Genomic DNA, 16,980 nt, shown 5'->3' with positions numbered 1-16,980 from the left:
GAGCTCAGTGAGATATTTCAGGGATCTGGACAATAGGTGTAATTGGAATAAGAGGAAGGTGGAGTCTGGGTCATTTTGGTATCTGTTGGAATCGAACAGAAGTTCATGTTGTCCGATACTCATAACTTTCTCAATATATCTTCTACCTCCTCTCTCTGACTCATCCTGCACCTCATTCTACTATGAAGATCTCCAAAATGAACCTTTCTAGACTCTTCCCTCCTGCATCCCTCCTTGGCTCACCCCAAACCTAATTTTACTATTATCATCTCCCAAGCCACCCTTTCTAAATTCTTCCATCGTGTAGCTCTCCTTTGGCTCATCCCAAACCTTTTACTACTATGATTTTCCTTATACCTTTCTAGAGACTTTTTTCTCTTCCATCTCTCCTTTACCTTATCCCAAGTCTCATCTCACTACTATGATTCCTCCATTATCCTATTCAATCCAACATACAGACTTGCATGTCCACCATTCAAATTAACACATATTCCCTAAACTAATCTCCTATTAATCCTTTCTGGATTCCAGAGTACCATAATACCTCACCACAAAGCGAGTTGAAGCCTCAGTAGGGTTAGTAAGTGGTGTATAAATACAATTACAATTACAAAATTGCACATTTCCAGGTCAGATTGGGAGCTGCAACAAGTAAACTACTCAATAGGACACCATACTTTTCTTCTTGTGTTGAAGTTGGAAGGTAGGGTCTTCATAGAAGAGTCTGCTGCCACTCAAATAGGAGGAGAGTTCTTTTATAGCAGATAGGTCCTGTCTGGGCTCCATCGTCCCTTCAACCCCCTATCTCTCAGCTTCCACTACACACTACACCAACCTTCTGTTACATCATTCATTGTCCGCATTTTAGACAACTCATGCATACAGCGCAGGGGGCACACAGTATATTATGAGCCTACCTTCTTACAAAAGCAAAGACAACAAATAGCACTTACTGAAACGCTGCAATAGGTAAAGACTTAAAGCAACTCCACCAAATGACAAACAAAGATATAGTCCAACATGGCTAAGAATGCAACCGTACAATGGTCCTAGATATTACATTGGACCAATATATCAGTTTTGTCACCACTTGGATGAATGCTAACTCAACAAAATCAAATGCTGACAAAGCTGAGGCTATGGTACTGGGTAAGAATCCCCAGCTCTGGGGCCCCCAACACTGGCCTGCTATGTGGAGTGTACCTTCATTCTTCAATCCAACCACAAGCCACGCATGGCCTTCAGGCGTGCATGGTAGGGGTTTGCCTGTAGCCAGATCCTGTGGCCATCTCCCCAAAAGCAGCCAACCTGAGGGGGGATAGACCTAATGTTATATCCTACATAATTATTTACCATGTATTCCAGTCTTGCTGCCACTAGCTGCTCAGCCAGAGTGTGTCTTGTTTTTAGAATGTTGGTGTGACTGTGATGCGTGGAATGCCTGGGTGACTGAGTGGGGTGAATGTGGCAGTTGAAGATGGGCTGAGCAGCTAGGGAGGCTGCTCCTGGTGGGGCTGGTAGCACACTAGGCTGGCTGGAGTACAGAGAAGTTGTTACCTTAACTGATGACTTATTAAAGAAGACTTAAGAATACATCCTGGCTCCTGGTGTCTTTTCCACCAACGACACAACATTATTTTGGCGACGAGGATGGGATAGTACAAGAATGACGGTGAGTTGGATGGGTAGCCTCGCTACAACCAGGTGTTGGTGGACCTGCCACATCACACTAATGTGCGAAGAGTGCCTTGTAAATAAAGTGACTGTACAGAGCTTAAGGCACAATTTTTGTGATGCAAAAACAGACTGGGCTGTTCCTATAGACTAGAGAGTAGGAGGAGGTAAAGATACGGTCACAAGAAGGGAAAAGGTAGTGCTCAGTGGAGGGCTACACTGGGTATCCAATATGTTGGTATTAATGGCCTCACACACCCTTGCGAGTGTCATGCTTCGTCATTGGTGGTTGCTCCTCGTGGGGCAGGCGGTGCAATGCCCCACGGGCTCACCTCAAAGAGGGGCTCTTTAGCGGAGATCTTTTTACCAACTGCCTAGGGTGAAGTGCGGGTGAGGGGCCAGAAAGGAACGGATAGTGTAAATACGTGAGTTAAAATGTGACGCAAGGTACCGGAGATCAATTTATTCTGGTGGTCCCCTGTCACAAGTAAAAGCAGTGGGTAGCCTATGATCGCTGGAAATTAAGGTTCCATGTAGCGATCCAGGACTACAATACATATCGTGAGGTCAACATGTTTCTCACCTTAGCACTTTGGCCACGATTCTTCAGGACCTAGTGGTTTACATCTATCCTCAATCAAACATGACCGAGTTAAGTGTCAGTTTAAATAGTTGTACTACCTGTATGGGACAGCTCTTGCCTAAGGAGACTAAAGAGATCATTACCATGGTTTTGTTACAACAAACGCCTTATAGTGACCGTGAATACGCAGTGCTGTGGTGGGTGCAGTGACATGAAGATAGTGACATACCAGGGAAAGATTGGTGACCAGTATGCATTGACTATATATCACATGGCTACATCACTCCGCACTACTAAATTAAAACCAAAGGTAAGGTTTAAAAACAGCAGCAGTTAGTGAAAGACTTCCGTCTAAAACCTGTAGTTAAAGTAACATGTTTACTCACCTAAAAGTCAAAGTGTCTAGGTGTCAACAGTACCCGGTAGGTTTTACTTCAAGGGAGAAGAACCATAGGGGTTTAAGGCTAAAAGGGGGGCAAGCACAACAGTCAACTGTATGAATCACTTTCATTGGTTATCTTATCACACAGTCGCCTATTGGTGTCAGAGGTCTGGGGGAAATAAGTTGGTCGGCTATGACCGAGCAGCGCTGTCTGATCGCTGTAGGTGGCATAATATCGAGGCTACATCATGGTGGTAATTACAGTATTAGATCTTAAACATATATAAGATAGCACTTTGTACTTCAATTGTTATACCGTGGTAGGTAACAAAAAGCATCCCCTTCTTTAGCCCATGTTAAGAGCGATATAAGCTCTGGTTAATCATTTAGATGTTATAGTTCTGTCTTGACATCGCCTGATAAAGAGGGTACAATTATATGGCTCCCTCTCTCCACCCACCGTGAGTTGCTGTCTCTGTGTCCCATCGATCTCTAGGCAGTGATAATAATGACAACATTTGGAGCAGACGTGGGCCGATTTAGCTTACTTTTCATTTCGCCCGTCTTAGAGTGTTTTAAGGTCCTGCTCAGCTGTGCCAGCATGCGGCAAGCAACAATTAATCGTATCTATTACGATGCAAAGAAACCGTTAGAGGGCTCGAGGGATGCCCTCGTTACTCGGCAGCGCGTTACGGAGTTAGACGCATTGCCATACTGTTATCAGGCGGGTTTGCGGTCGCGTTCTCACATGCCGGTCTTTGGCGTTTAAAAGTGCTCGCCCGATGCCTTCACAATTCTGTAGTTAGTTGGGGGTACAGACGCATTGCCATATTATTATTCGGCGGGTGGCCGAACGGTCTTGACGTCTCGCCGTCTAACGAGGCACAGTGTTAACACGCTTGACAGCAAAGCGCGGGGCTGACAATTCCATAAGCGCAAGGGTTTTAGGCTACAAGGGGGGAGTCACTTACTTCTTTCTGCCTTGGTCAGTGCAGTCTGCCTACCCATCCTACCGGGATCCGGTAGTACCGAGTCCTCGGGCAGGAACCTTGTTAAGTGGTTTGTTGGATGCGTGGTCGGGTTAGGCTTTCCCTACAGGTCATGTGGGAACCAAAGTAACCGTGGGGGCCATCTTGGAAGGGACCCATCCTCAATAAAACCAATGCAGTTACATGGCTGGTGGAGTTTATAGAAAGGCAATTTATGTATGAATCCTTTTAGAAGTTTGTATGTTATTTATGTATTAAGCCATAAACGACCATGAGGGCAAATCACTTGAGTTGTTGTTTTACAAATATAGTAATAGTTATTACAATGCACTCCACGGGATGTCCTCGTTGAGACCCCGCCTGTCAGAGGATAGCCTGTGTATCCACCTCTGTTCCTTCTGGAACAGGTTCTGTTTGGATTTGTTACTTGGTGTCTCTAAGATGAGCCATCTCAGTGAGTCAGCAGTATGGTTTAGGTCTACAACGTGCCTACACATCTTTGTGTTGGTTTTTTTTGCAACGGAAGTTGCTTCTGTGTTCCGAGATGCGGATCTTGATAGGGCGAGTGGTCATGCCCACGTATTGAAGATCACAACGGCATCTGAGTAGATAGATGCAATTGGGGGTATTGCAATTAGTGTGGCCTCGGAGTTCCCACAGAAATGTCTGTTAGTTGAATAGACTTGGTGATACCGGTAAAGGGGCATGCACTACACGAACCGAAGGGGTAGTGACCTTTCACTGGTAAAAGTTGCCAGAGTGTGTTCTGTCTGTGGGTGTCTACTTGTTTAGGCCTGGTGTGAACCAAGATGTCTTTGACATTTTTAGACCTTTTAAAGGCAAACCTAGGGGTCGCAAGGTTGAGATCTCCTGTGTTGAGAATCTGCCAGTGTCTCTTTATTATTCTCTTGATTTCTGTAGAGGCTGTGGAGAAAGTTGTTACACAGGTCAACAGATCCTTGTCTTGTGGAGTTGGAGTATTAATCTCCAAGAGAGCCCCTCTGTGGTTGTTCTGTGCTCGTTTTTGTGCTTTATAGACCTCTCTAGCTGGGTAACCTCTCTCTCTCAGATTGCGAGATAGGATTTTGGACTCATTTTTGTAGTCTCTGAGATGGGTACAATTGCGCCTAACCCGCAGGAATTGGCCAAAGGGGAGGTTCAGCCTCAGAGGTCAAGGGTGGTGGCTCGTGAACAGGAGTAGACTGTTCCGGTCCGTAGGTTTCGAATACATAGTAGTATCAATCTTACCCCGCTCTAGTCTGATAGTTAAGTCCAGGAAAGCTATCTTGGAATTAGAGGCAGTGATGGTAAAGGTGAGGTAGTTGTTCAAGGTATTCAACCAGTTGAAGAATTCTAAATAGAGGTCCTCGGTCCCTTTCCAGAGTATGAGGATGTCATCAATGAACCGCCTCCAAAGTTGGATGTTTGAATGGTAGGGGTTCATTGGACAATTGATGTGTTTCTCCTCGAAGTCAGCCATGTAGAGGCAGGCCACCGAGGGGGCAAAAGTACTACCCATAGAAGTTCCCTGGGTTTGGTGGTAATGTTGCCCTTTGAATTCGAAGAAATTTTCTGTCAGGGCAAGGTTCGCACACTCCATAATGAAGGAGGGCGGTGTGGGCGAGGTCCATTCCTCATTGTTGAGTATTCCCTCAATCACCCCGAGTGTAGCCCTCTGTGGGATGTTTGTGCAGAGGGCCTCGACATCAAGGGTGATCAAGAAGTCAATTTGGACATTTTCTTGCAGATTGTCAAGGAGGCAGAGAACGTCCTTAGTGTCCTGGACATAGGACGGGATTCTCTTCACTAGAGGTTGTAGGAAGTGATCGCAGAATTGCGAAAGAGGCTCTAGCACAGAGCCTATACCTGATACAATTGGGCGTCCAGGTACTGGGATGGGCCCCTTGTGAATTTTGGGCAGAGTGTAGAAATAGGGCACTCTCATCTCTTTTTTCACAAGGAACTCAGCCTCTTTCTTCGAGATCCATTCCTGACATTCTGCGGACTCAACAATCCCTGTGATTGTGGTTTTAAGTCGTTCGGTTGGGTTGGATGGAATTGGGGTGTAGTACCGTCTGTCCCCTAGTTGCCTTAGACACTCTGTATCGTAATCTGTGGTGTCCATTATCACTCTGGCTCCACCCTTATCTGCCTGTTTAACCCCTTACGGGCTTCGAACGTCCAACGGTCGTCGCGTGCACTACCTCTCTGGTGCTGCGTTGGACGTCCGAATCCCATTAGCGCGATCAAACGTCCGCACTGGGGCGGAATGTTCGACGCGCTAAACGGGTTAATAGTGATGGTTCCATCATTAGCCAGGGAGTTTAGCAGCTGTATTTCTGTTTTGGACAGATTCTGATGCCTCTGGACAGGTCTTAGTGTTCCAATGTCCTTCAGCACGGCCTACTCAAACGTCAGGATTTCATTCGCGACCATCCCGCTGTGTGACGTGAAGGTAGAGGTGTTGTGGAGACCTGAGTCAGTTGGGGTCTCAAGTGGTCTTCCGTCAAAGAACGATCTCAATCTGATCTTCCTGAAAAATTTCTGAATTTCGCAGTTTAGTTCAAAATTGTCTATTTTGGGAGTAGGGACAAAGCCCAGTCCTTTCTGGAGGACTTTTTCCTCAGGTGCCGTAAGTTGGCGTGATGAAAGGTTCACTACCAAGCTTACTTTCGTCCTGTCTTGCTCCTGGTTTCCATCCCTTGGGCCTGTGCATCCTCCCACTGTACCCTTTTTTCTGGAGCGTTTACTCCCCTGCGCCCGCGCCCTCTGCCCGAGCCTCTGTCTAAAAAATGTTGCTGGTTAATGCCATGGGGAGCAAAATGAGGGGGTATTGGGGTACAAAAGGTGTCATGGGATGTTGAAAATGTGGAAATTGCCACATTGGTGGCCCCTGATATGGGGGATGTGGATAGAAGGGTTGGCCCCGTCTGGACCCGCTGTTCCCCTTGCGGGGTTCTGGTTGCCACTCATCACCACTCGAATTGCTTTCACTGTTAGAGCCTCGTCTAGATGAAGTGGCGCTGGAGTCAGAGAGGTATCCTGATCCTGTTCCTGGGGGAACGTAATCATCCTTAAGATAGGGATAGACCTTCTCTTTGGAGAAGCGATCGATAACCTTCTGCAGTTTTGGCAACTTTTTGTTTCATTAGGAAATCTTTATGTTCAGAAATTTCCTTGTTGAGCTCTGCTAGTTTGGTCTTAAATCCGGGGTTTTGTCCCGTATTTTTTAGAGCGCTCTCTGCTGCCTGGATTTTGCTGAGGAGTTCGTCGGCCAGTCGCTTGGCCGTATTGACCAGTAGAATTAGGAGGTCATGTGTGCACTTCCAAGAAATTTGCGACCACTCAATCTTGAATTGGCTTCTAGGGAAGTTTTTTATGATCAGGCCGTTCGGTGCTATTATGGCTTTAAAATACTCTGCCATGAGTGCTCCATGTAGGGTAATTCTTAAAAAAGGGGGGAAGATGGATCACGTCAAGATCCTAGGGCTCAATTTACCATTCAAGAAACCTCAGAATGGAAGGTCCAGCCACAGTCAGAGCCCAGAAGGACAATGTCAGGCAAAAACAGACTGGGCTGTTCCTATAGACTAGAGAGTAGGATGAGGTAAAGATACGGTCACAAGAAGGGAAAAGGTAGTGCTCTTCCCCCATTTTTTGATACATACTCTGCACGGTTCATCCGTGGGGATTAACTTCATAGGTGGGTAAGATTTGTTCTATCCCCCATAATCTTCAGTTCCTGGTTACTACCCCAAGAACTAAGTGGATACTTCCCTTCTTTCACAAGTATCAACAACCCTCTCTATTTCACTTTCTCTCTCATCTCCCCACTGATACCCTACCGCCTCACCATGGATGGGCAAGGACTCAGTTTTGGGGATGATGACGCAGCAGCCATTTATAGACTTCCGTCCATCTTGGGCATTGATATAGACACTTCTACAGCAAATAACTCTGCAGACTAGAAATCACTCTCTGACATGAAGAGAGAGTGGGTGAGAATTACCCTACATGGGGCCCTCATGACAGAGTATTTTAAAGCCAAAATAGCACCGAACGGCCTGATCATAAAAAACTTCCCTAGAATTTTCTGGGAGGACGGCCAATTCAAGATTGAGTGGTCTCAAATTTCTTGGAAGTGCACACATGACCTCCTAATTCTCCTGGTCAATACGGCCAAGCGACTGGCCAACGAACTCCTCAGCAAAATCCAGGCAGCAGAGAGCGCTCTTAAAAATACGGGACAAAACCAGACCGGGACAAGACCAAACTAGCAGAGCTCAACAAGGAAATTTCTGAACATAAAGATTTCCTAATGAAACAAAAAGATGCCAAATTGCAGAAGGATATCGATTGCTTCTCCAAAGAGAAGGTCTATCCCTATCTTAAGGATGATTACGTTACCCCAGGAACAGGATCAGGATACCTCTCTGACTCCAGCGCCACTTCATCTAGACGAGGCTCTAACAGTGAAAGCAATTCTAGTGGTGATGAGTGGCAACCAGGACCCCGCAAGGGGAACTGAGGGTCCAGACGGGGCCAACCCTTCTATCCACATCCCCCATATCAGGGGCCAGCAATGTGGCAATTTCCACATTTTCAACATCCCATGACACCTTTTGTACCCCAATACCCCCCTCATTTTGCTCCCCATGGCATTAACCAGCAACCTTTTTTAGACAGAGGCTGGGGCAGAGGCCGCGGGCGCAGGCGAGGAAACGCTCCAGAAAAGAGGGTACAGTGGGAGGATGCACAGGCCCAAGGGATGGAAACCAGGAGCAAGACAGGACGAAAGTAAGTTTGGTAGTGAACCTTTCATCACGCCAACTTACGGCACCTGAGGAAAAAGTCCTCCAGAAAGGACTGGGCTTTGTCCCTACTCCCAAAATAGACAATTTTGAACTAAACTGAAATTCAGACATTTTTCAGGAAGATCAGATTGAGATCGTTCTTTGACAGAAGACCACTTGAGACCCCAACCGACTCAGGTATCCACAACCCCTCTACCTTCATGCCACACAGCGGAATGGTCCCAAATGAAATTCTGACGTTTGAGCAGGCCGTGCTGAAGGACATTGGAACACTAAGACCTGTGGAGAGGCATCAGAATCTGTCCAAAACAGAAATACAGCTGCTAAACTCCCTGGCTAATGATGGAACCATCACTATTAAACAAGCAGATAAGGGTGGAGCCACAGTGATAATGGACACCCCAGATTATGATACAGAGTGTCTAAGGCAACTAGGGGACAGACGGTACTACACACCAATTCCATCCAACCCAACCGAACGACTCAAAACCAAAATCACAGGGATTGTTGAGTCCGCAGAATGTCAGGAATGGATCTCGAAGAAAGAGGCTGAGTTCCTGGTGAAAAAAGACACAAGAGTGCCCTATTTCTACACTCTGCCCAAAATTCACAAGGGGACCACCCCAGTACCTGGACGCCCAATTGTATCAGGTATAGGCTCTGTGCTAGAGCCTCTTTCACAATTCTGCGATCACTTCCTACAACCTCTAGTGAAGAGAATCCCGTCCTGTGTACAGGACACTAAGGCTGTTCTCTGCCTCCTTGACAATCTGCAAGAAAATGTCCAAATTGACTTCTTGATCACCCTTGATGTGGAGGCCCTCTACACAAACATCCCACAGAGGGCTACACTCGGGGTGATTGAGGGAATACTCAACAATGAGGAATGGACCTCGCCCACACTGCCTTCCTTCATTATGGAGTGAGCGAACCTTGCCCTGACAGAAAATTTCTTCGAATTCAAAGGGCAACATTACCACCAAACCCAGGGAACTTCTATGGGTAGTACTTTTGCCCCCTCGGTGGCCTGCCTCTACATGGCTGACTTCGAGGAGAAACACATTAATTGTCCAATGAACCCCTACCATTCAAACATCCAACTTTGGAGGCGGTTCATTGATGACATCCTCATACTCTGGAAAGGGACCGAGGACCTCTATTTAGAATTCTTCAACTGGTTGAATACCTTGAACAACTACCTCACCTTTACCATCACTGCCTCTAATTCCAAGATAGCTTTTCTGGACTTAACTACCAGACTAGAGGGGGGTAAGATTGATACTACTATGTATCGGACACCTACGGACCTGAACAGTCTACTCCTGTTCACGAGCCACCACCCTAGAGCTCTGAGGCTGAACCTCCCCTTTGGCCAATTCCTGTGGGTTAGGCACAATTGTACACATCTCAGAGACTACAAAAATGAGTCCAAAATCCTATCTCGCAATCTGAGAGAGAGAGGTTACCCGGCTAGAGAGGTCTATAAAGCACAAAAACGAGCACAGAACAACCACAGAGGGGCTCTCTTGGAGATTAATACTCCAACTCCACAAGACAAGGATCTGTTGACCTGTGTAACAACTTTCTCCACAGCCTCTACAGAAATCAAGAGAATAATAAAGAGACACTGGCAGATTCTCAACACAGGAGATCTCAACCTTGCGACCCCTAAATTTGCCTTTAAAAGGTCTAAAAATGTCAAAGACATCTTGGTTCACACCAGGCCTAAACAAGTAGACACCCACAGACAGAACACACTCTGGCAACTTCCACCAGTGAAAGGTCACTACCCCTTCGGTTCGTGTAGTGCATGCCCCTTTACCGGTATCACCAAGTCTATTCAACTAACAGAGACATTTCTGTGGGAACTCCGAGGCCACACTAATTGCAATACCCCCAATTGCATCTATCTACTCAGATGCCGTTGTGATCTTCAATACGTGGGCATGACCACTCGCCCTACCAAGATCCGCATCTCGGAACACAGAAGCAACTTCCGTTGCAAAAAAACCAACACAAAGATGTGTAGGCACTTTGTAGACCTAAACCATACTGCTGACTCACTGAGATGGCTCATCTTAGAGACACCAAGTAACAAATCCAAACAGAACCTGTTCCAGAAGGAACAGAGGTGGATACACAGGCTATCCTCTGACAGGCAGGGTCTCAACGAGGACATCCCGTGGAGTGCATTGTAATAACTATTACTATATTAGTAAAACAACAACTCAAGTGATTTGCCCTCATGGTCGTTTATGGCTTAATACATAAATAACATACAAACTTCTAAAAGGATTCATACATAAATTGCCTTTCTATAAACTCCACCAGCCATGTAACTGCATTGGTGTTATTGAGGTTGGGCCCTTTAAAGATTGCCCCCACAGTTACTTCGGTTCCCACATGACCTGTAGGGAGAGCCTAACCCGACCACGCATCCAACAAACCACTTAACAAGGTTCCTGCCCGAGGACTCGGTACTATCCGGATCCCGGTAGGATGGGTAGGCAGACTGCACTGACCAAGGCAGAAAGAAGTAAGTGACTCCGCCCTTGTAGCCTAAAACCCTGCGCTTATGGAATTGTCAGCCCCGCGCTTTGCTGTCAAGCGCGTTAACACTGTGCCTCGTTAGACGGCGAGACGTCAAGACTGTTCGGCTACCTGCCGAACATTAATATGGCAACGCGTCTGTACCCCCAACTAACTGCAGAATTGTGAAGGCATCGGGCGAGCACTTTTAAACGCCAAAGACCGGCGTGTGAGTACGCGACTGCAAACCCGCCTGATAACAGTATGGCAATGCGTCTAACTCCGTAACGCGCTGCCGAGTAACGAGGGCATCCCTCGAGCCCTCTCACGGTTTCTTTGAATCGTAATAGATACGATTAATTGTTGCTTGCCGCATGCTGACACAGCTGAGCGGGACCTTAAAACACTCTAAGACGGGCAAAATGAAAAGTAAGCTAAATCGGCCCACGTCTGCTCCAAATGTTGTCATTATTATCACTGCCTAGAGATCGATGGGACACAGAGACAGCCACACACGGTGGGTGGAGAGAGGGAGCCATATAATTGTATCCTCTTTATCAGGCGATGTCAAGACAGAACTATAACATCTAAATGATTAACCAGAGCTTATATCGCTCTTAACATGGGCTAAAGAAGGGGATGCTTATTGTAACTTACCACAGTATAACAGTTGAAGTACATAGCGCCATCTTATATATGTTTATGATCTAATACTGTAATTACCACCATAATGTAGCCTCGATATTAAGCCACCTACAGTGATCAGACAGCGCTACTCGGTCATAGCCGACCAACTTATTTCCCCCAGACCTCTGACACCAATAGGCGACTGTGTGATAAGATAACCAATGAAAGTGATTCATACAGTTGACTGTTGTGCTTGCCCCCCTTTTAGCCTTAAACCCCTATGGTTCATTTCCCTTGAAGTAAAACCTACCGGGTACTGTTGACACCTAGACACTTTGACTTTTAGGTGAGTAAACATGTTACCTTAACTACAGGTTTTAGACGGAAGTCTTTCACTAATTGCTGCTGTTTTTAAACCTTACCTTTGGTTTTAATTTAGTAGTGCGGTGTGATGTAGCCATGTGATATATAGTCAATGCATACTAGTCTCCAATCTTTCACTGGTATGTCACTATCTTCATGTCACTGCACCCACCACAGCACTGCGTATTCACGGTCACTATAAGGCGTTTGTTGTAACGAAACCATGGTAATGATCTCTTTTGTCTCCTTAGGCAAGAGCTGTCCCATACAGGTAGTACAACTATTTAAACTGACACTTAACTAGGTCATGTTTGATTGAGGATAGATGTAAACCACTAGGTCCTGAAGAATCGCGGCCAGAGTGCTAAGGCGAGAAACATGTTGACCTCACGATATGTATTGTAGTCCTGGATCGCTACATGGAACCTTAATTTCCAGCGATCATAGGCTACCCACTGCTTTTACTTGTGACAGGGGACCACCAGAATAAATTGATCTCCGGTACCTTGTGTCACATGTTAACTAAAGTATTTACACTATCCGTTCCTTTCTGGCCCCTCACCCGCACTTCACCCTAGGCAGTTGGTAAAAAGATCTCCGATAAAGAGCCCCTCTTTGAGGTGAGCCCGTGGGGCATTGCACCGCCTGCCCCACGAGGAGCAACCGCCAATGATGAAGCATGACACTCGCAAGGGTGTGTGAGGCCATTAATACCAACATATTGGATACCCAGTGTAGCCCTCCACTGAGCACTACCTTTTCCCTTCTTGTGACCGTATCTTTACCTCCTCCTACTCTCTAGTCTATAGGAACAGCCCAGTCTGTTTTTGCCTGACATTGTCCTTCTGGGCTCTGACTGTGGCTGGACCTTCCATTCTGAGGTTTCTTGAATGGTAAATTGAGCCCTAGAATCTTGACGTGATCCATTTTACCCCTTTTTTGATACACATTTTTTGTGATGTCCAGCATCAATAAGACCTGATGGTGGTGTTACAGTCACAGCGCTCTACAGGGCCTACAGTGTCTTTAAGTATTTGGAACAATTTGGGATGTGTAGTCATAAAGGAGTTATTATCTAACAGCGTGCAGTGACTACACAATTGGAATTCATACCCAAAGGATGTGTGAACATTCAGCGTGCTGTTGCTGCTTTATTAGAGGATTTGATAGTGTTAAATTCACTGCACCAGAGGTTTAAAGTACATCCATGACTATAGAGATCGATTTTCCCTGGGTCTTTCACAAGAATCTGTACATATTGAGAAAATAAGGTGTTTACTTCCAACTATTGGCCCGGATGTGGAGGCAATTGTCTAAATGCAAACTTTAATACACTGAGGTGTGTTATTATGAGTGTGACTTTGACCATCAGCCTTTTGTTAGCAGTGACTTTGGGTTTGGTGCCATCATTATGGCAGTTAAACCGCTGCCAGTTCCCATTTGATCATTACCACATCGGACTTGCACAGTGTAAAGCTCGTTTTTAAGTGATAAACAGAGGATATACAAGAAAAGGAAAAAATTGTTTGCATTTGGCAGTGAAAGTGAAGAAATTTGAATTAAAAAGCAGAAAGTGTTCTACCTCTTCTTGAGGCAGAGTATTACTGAGGAGTAGTCTGTCTATTTCTCCAGCGGCTGATTTATTGGTCATAATGCACTGGTGAGGAGGCTAACGGGAGGGGCATGGTGTTATCTGCTAAAATTAGTCTTATTTAAGGATGTCTCCGTGGGCTGCCTAATTGTCATCAGCTGTGTTCTCGAAGTGCTCCGTGGAAGTTCGTTGGAACCGGAGCTGTTCATCGGTCTGCTGCTTGTTGAGACTGATGACGCAGTAGAATCCAGCAAAGGGATTCACAATCTGTCTGCGTCATCAGTCATTTTGGAACCTGATTGAGCACTCCTCAGCACTGAAAGATGCGTGCTTGAAGCTTGCCTGCACGTCAGAGCTGTGTCTGTTTTTCTTCACAGTGCAGAGGCGATGTGGAGAAGCGACGTTGCAGTGAGGAAGACATTTAGCAGCACATAGCAAACGAAGTGAACAGCGCGTCTTTGGAAGAAACTTTGGTGTTGTAATTACAGCAATAAGAAAATTCAATTCAAAAATAGTCGTGGCTGTACCAAGCTTTTCTCGAAGAAATGTAGCTGTGCTATTTAAGTGTGAAGTCGTGTTTCCATGCTCATTTTATTTCTCTGCTTTATGTTACACTGCCATCTAGTGACATTTGGCAGTACTGGACTTGGAATTGAGACCTTTCATGTACATCGTAGGAAATGTATTTTATGCATTTTAAGTTGTTCTTTCCTTGGTCTTCTGTAAACATTTTGGTAACACTAGACATGTCCGCTCAAGTTCTATTAGTCATTACACATCGTACTGTTTGGTAAAACTTTGGGTGTAGGTTCACTTTTCATAACATTATGCTTTTCACTGCAATGTGTTCTAGGATTTTATTGTAGTATGTGTTCTTACTGGTGTGTAAGAGAAATGTCGTGAAATTTTTGCTTGTGCTATTTTGTTTTCTCTTCTACAGGGAAAGTGTTATAAGTCACTACTTCGGGTGAGACATCCCTCACCGGTGTATTCCAGAGGGCTTATTGTTTTGAGCTTAAATGCAGTAGTGTAAAATTTTTTGGGGGATAGTCATAAGTGGTCTGTAAGGTCACAAGTGGTCTTTGAGGGGTTTAGTACATGGGTCATCTCCCATGTTGCATCTTTAGTCAGTTCCCATTTTGTATGTTTTTTAAAGGGAAAGTGTGTACTCCTACGTGGAGTTGGTTGTGGGTTCCCTTACATAGTTGTGCACAGTTCCTTTATGGTTGGAAATATGGGTGACGACCCATTTGTTTGGTTTTTCCTACTTTTGGGACTATGTTCTAGGTAATTTTACCTTTAACACTATTCTTTCTTATGCTTTTTGGTCATAGTGCTTTACGGTACAGAGTATATGTGTTAAAATGCACTGTTCTTTGAATTAATAATTCTCCTTTGAAAGGGTGTGGGGGATTTTGCAATTAATTTGTATTTTCATAACCATCCTTCCTTTCAGCATATTTTTCTCTTCTGATGTATATTTGTCATCGCTGCATCTTAGACGTTAGAAATTTGTTCTATTTTTGATTTTGTGCTAGTATTAATTTTCACCTACTTTTATGAGTCCATCTTCTTTGAGAATAGTAATGGTATTGTATTGCATGGTATTTGTTTTCTTTTGTTTAAAGAAAAAGAGGTAATGTTATATCTTACATAATTATATACCATGTATTCCAGTCTTGCTGCCACTAGCTGCTCAGCCAGAGTGTGTCTTGCTTTTAGAATGTTGGTGTGACTGTGATGCGTGGAATGCCTGGGTGACTGAGTGGGGTGAATGTAGCAGTTGAAGATGGGCTGAGCAGCTAGGGAGGCTGCCCCTGGTGGGGCTGGTACCACACTAGGCTGGCTGGAGTACAGAGACGTTGTTACCTTGTTATGTTATGTTATGTTAAAGAAATTTGTAAGGCGCAGCTAACACCATTAGGTTTCTTGGCGCCATAATGAAGAGAGCAGATGAAGAAGCAACAAAGGACGTTTTATTGGTAGGATTCGGTAAAAAGAAAAGTTTTGAGAGAAGATCTGAATTTGGGGTACGGAGTGGACAGTCTGAGGGGCAGAGGGAGGGAGTTCCAAAAAGTGGGGGCCAGATAGGAGAACTTAAGCCCGCCATGTTTCTTCCTCTTATATCTGGGAGTGGATAACAGGGCCAGTTGGGAAGACCGGAGAGTACGAGGGGGAACATAGGGTTGAAGGAGGGAAGAGATGAAGTGGGGGCCCTGACCGGCAAGGGCTTTGAAAATGATGCAGCCCAGCTTGAACCTGCAGCGGGCGGCCACTGGGAGCCAATGGAGGCTCTTCAGGAGGGGACGAACATGTTGATCTCTTGGGAGAGAGTGTGTCAGGCGGGCAGCCTGATTCTGAATGAGCTGAAGCCGCCTAAGCTGGTAGGCTGGAATGCCAACATAGAGCGCGTTGGCATAGTCAAGCCTCGATATTACTAACGCTAGCAAGGCTAAGGTAAGGGCCTCGAAAGTAAGTAGCCGGGAGATTTTCCTAATTTTCCTTAATTGAAAATGGCTGGAGGAGACTACCGCGCTGATCTGGGGCGTCATAGAAAGGTCGCTGCTGATGACGACTCCCAGACTTTTGGCACAGTTGGCAGGGCGGGGTGGGCTGCCAAGGCTGACCGGCCAGAAGGAGGAGTCCCAGGGGTTGGAAGGGCCCCCGACAAGAACCAGCTCGGTCTTGTCGGGGTTGAGCTTCAGATGGTTTGAGCTCATCCAATTGCTGATAAAGCAGAGGGTGTTTTGGAAGGTAGAAATGGAATCAGCAGAGGAATCAATGTTGAAAATTAGTTGTATGTCATCAGCGTAATTGAACGCTGTGACATTGAACTGCCGGAGGGCACGGATAAGTGGGGAAAGATACAAATTAAAAAGGAGGGGGGACAGGGAAGAACCCTTAACTGACGACTTATTAAAGAAGACTTAAGAATACATCCTGGCTCCTGGTGTCTTTTCCACCAACGACACAACATCTTCCCTCCCTTGATCAATGTTAGCCCAACAGACCTCATCCCCTAGGGTCTGCCACATTTTGAAGGGGATATGACGCCCCAATCTCTGGGTTGCATTTGGCCCCGGGGACCCCATCCCCAGGACCCACCCCTGTTTTTATGTGGAAAGGGAATACAGCCCGGATCCCCAGACCAACTTTGGCCCCAGGATTTCGAACACCGGGGACCTTGTCAGAGTGTAAATGGGGAGTAAGGGCATGCATCACCCCCTTTTCCAGGTTGATTTCTGTTCTCAGAGCCTCCATCTTCCGGGGCTCGGCAATTTAGAATGGGGGAGGGGGCAAGGAGCCCCAATCCCTGTGCCTATATTGTCCCTGGGAACCCGATATCCTAGGTCGCAATCAATTAATAATGGGGGTCGGTGCAGTCCCCCTCTCAGTGATTTTGGCTCCAGTGACCCCATTCCCTGGGT

Source organism: Lissotriton vulgaris, chromosome 4_1 (genome assembly GCF_964263255.1).
Source record: "Lissotriton vulgaris chromosome 4_1, aLisVul1.2, whole genome shotgun sequence".
In the NCBI taxonomy this organism is placed as follows: Eukaryota; Metazoa; Chordata; class Amphibia; order Caudata; family Salamandridae; genus Lissotriton; species Lissotriton vulgaris.
This window is presented reverse-complemented; position numbering follows the sequence as displayed.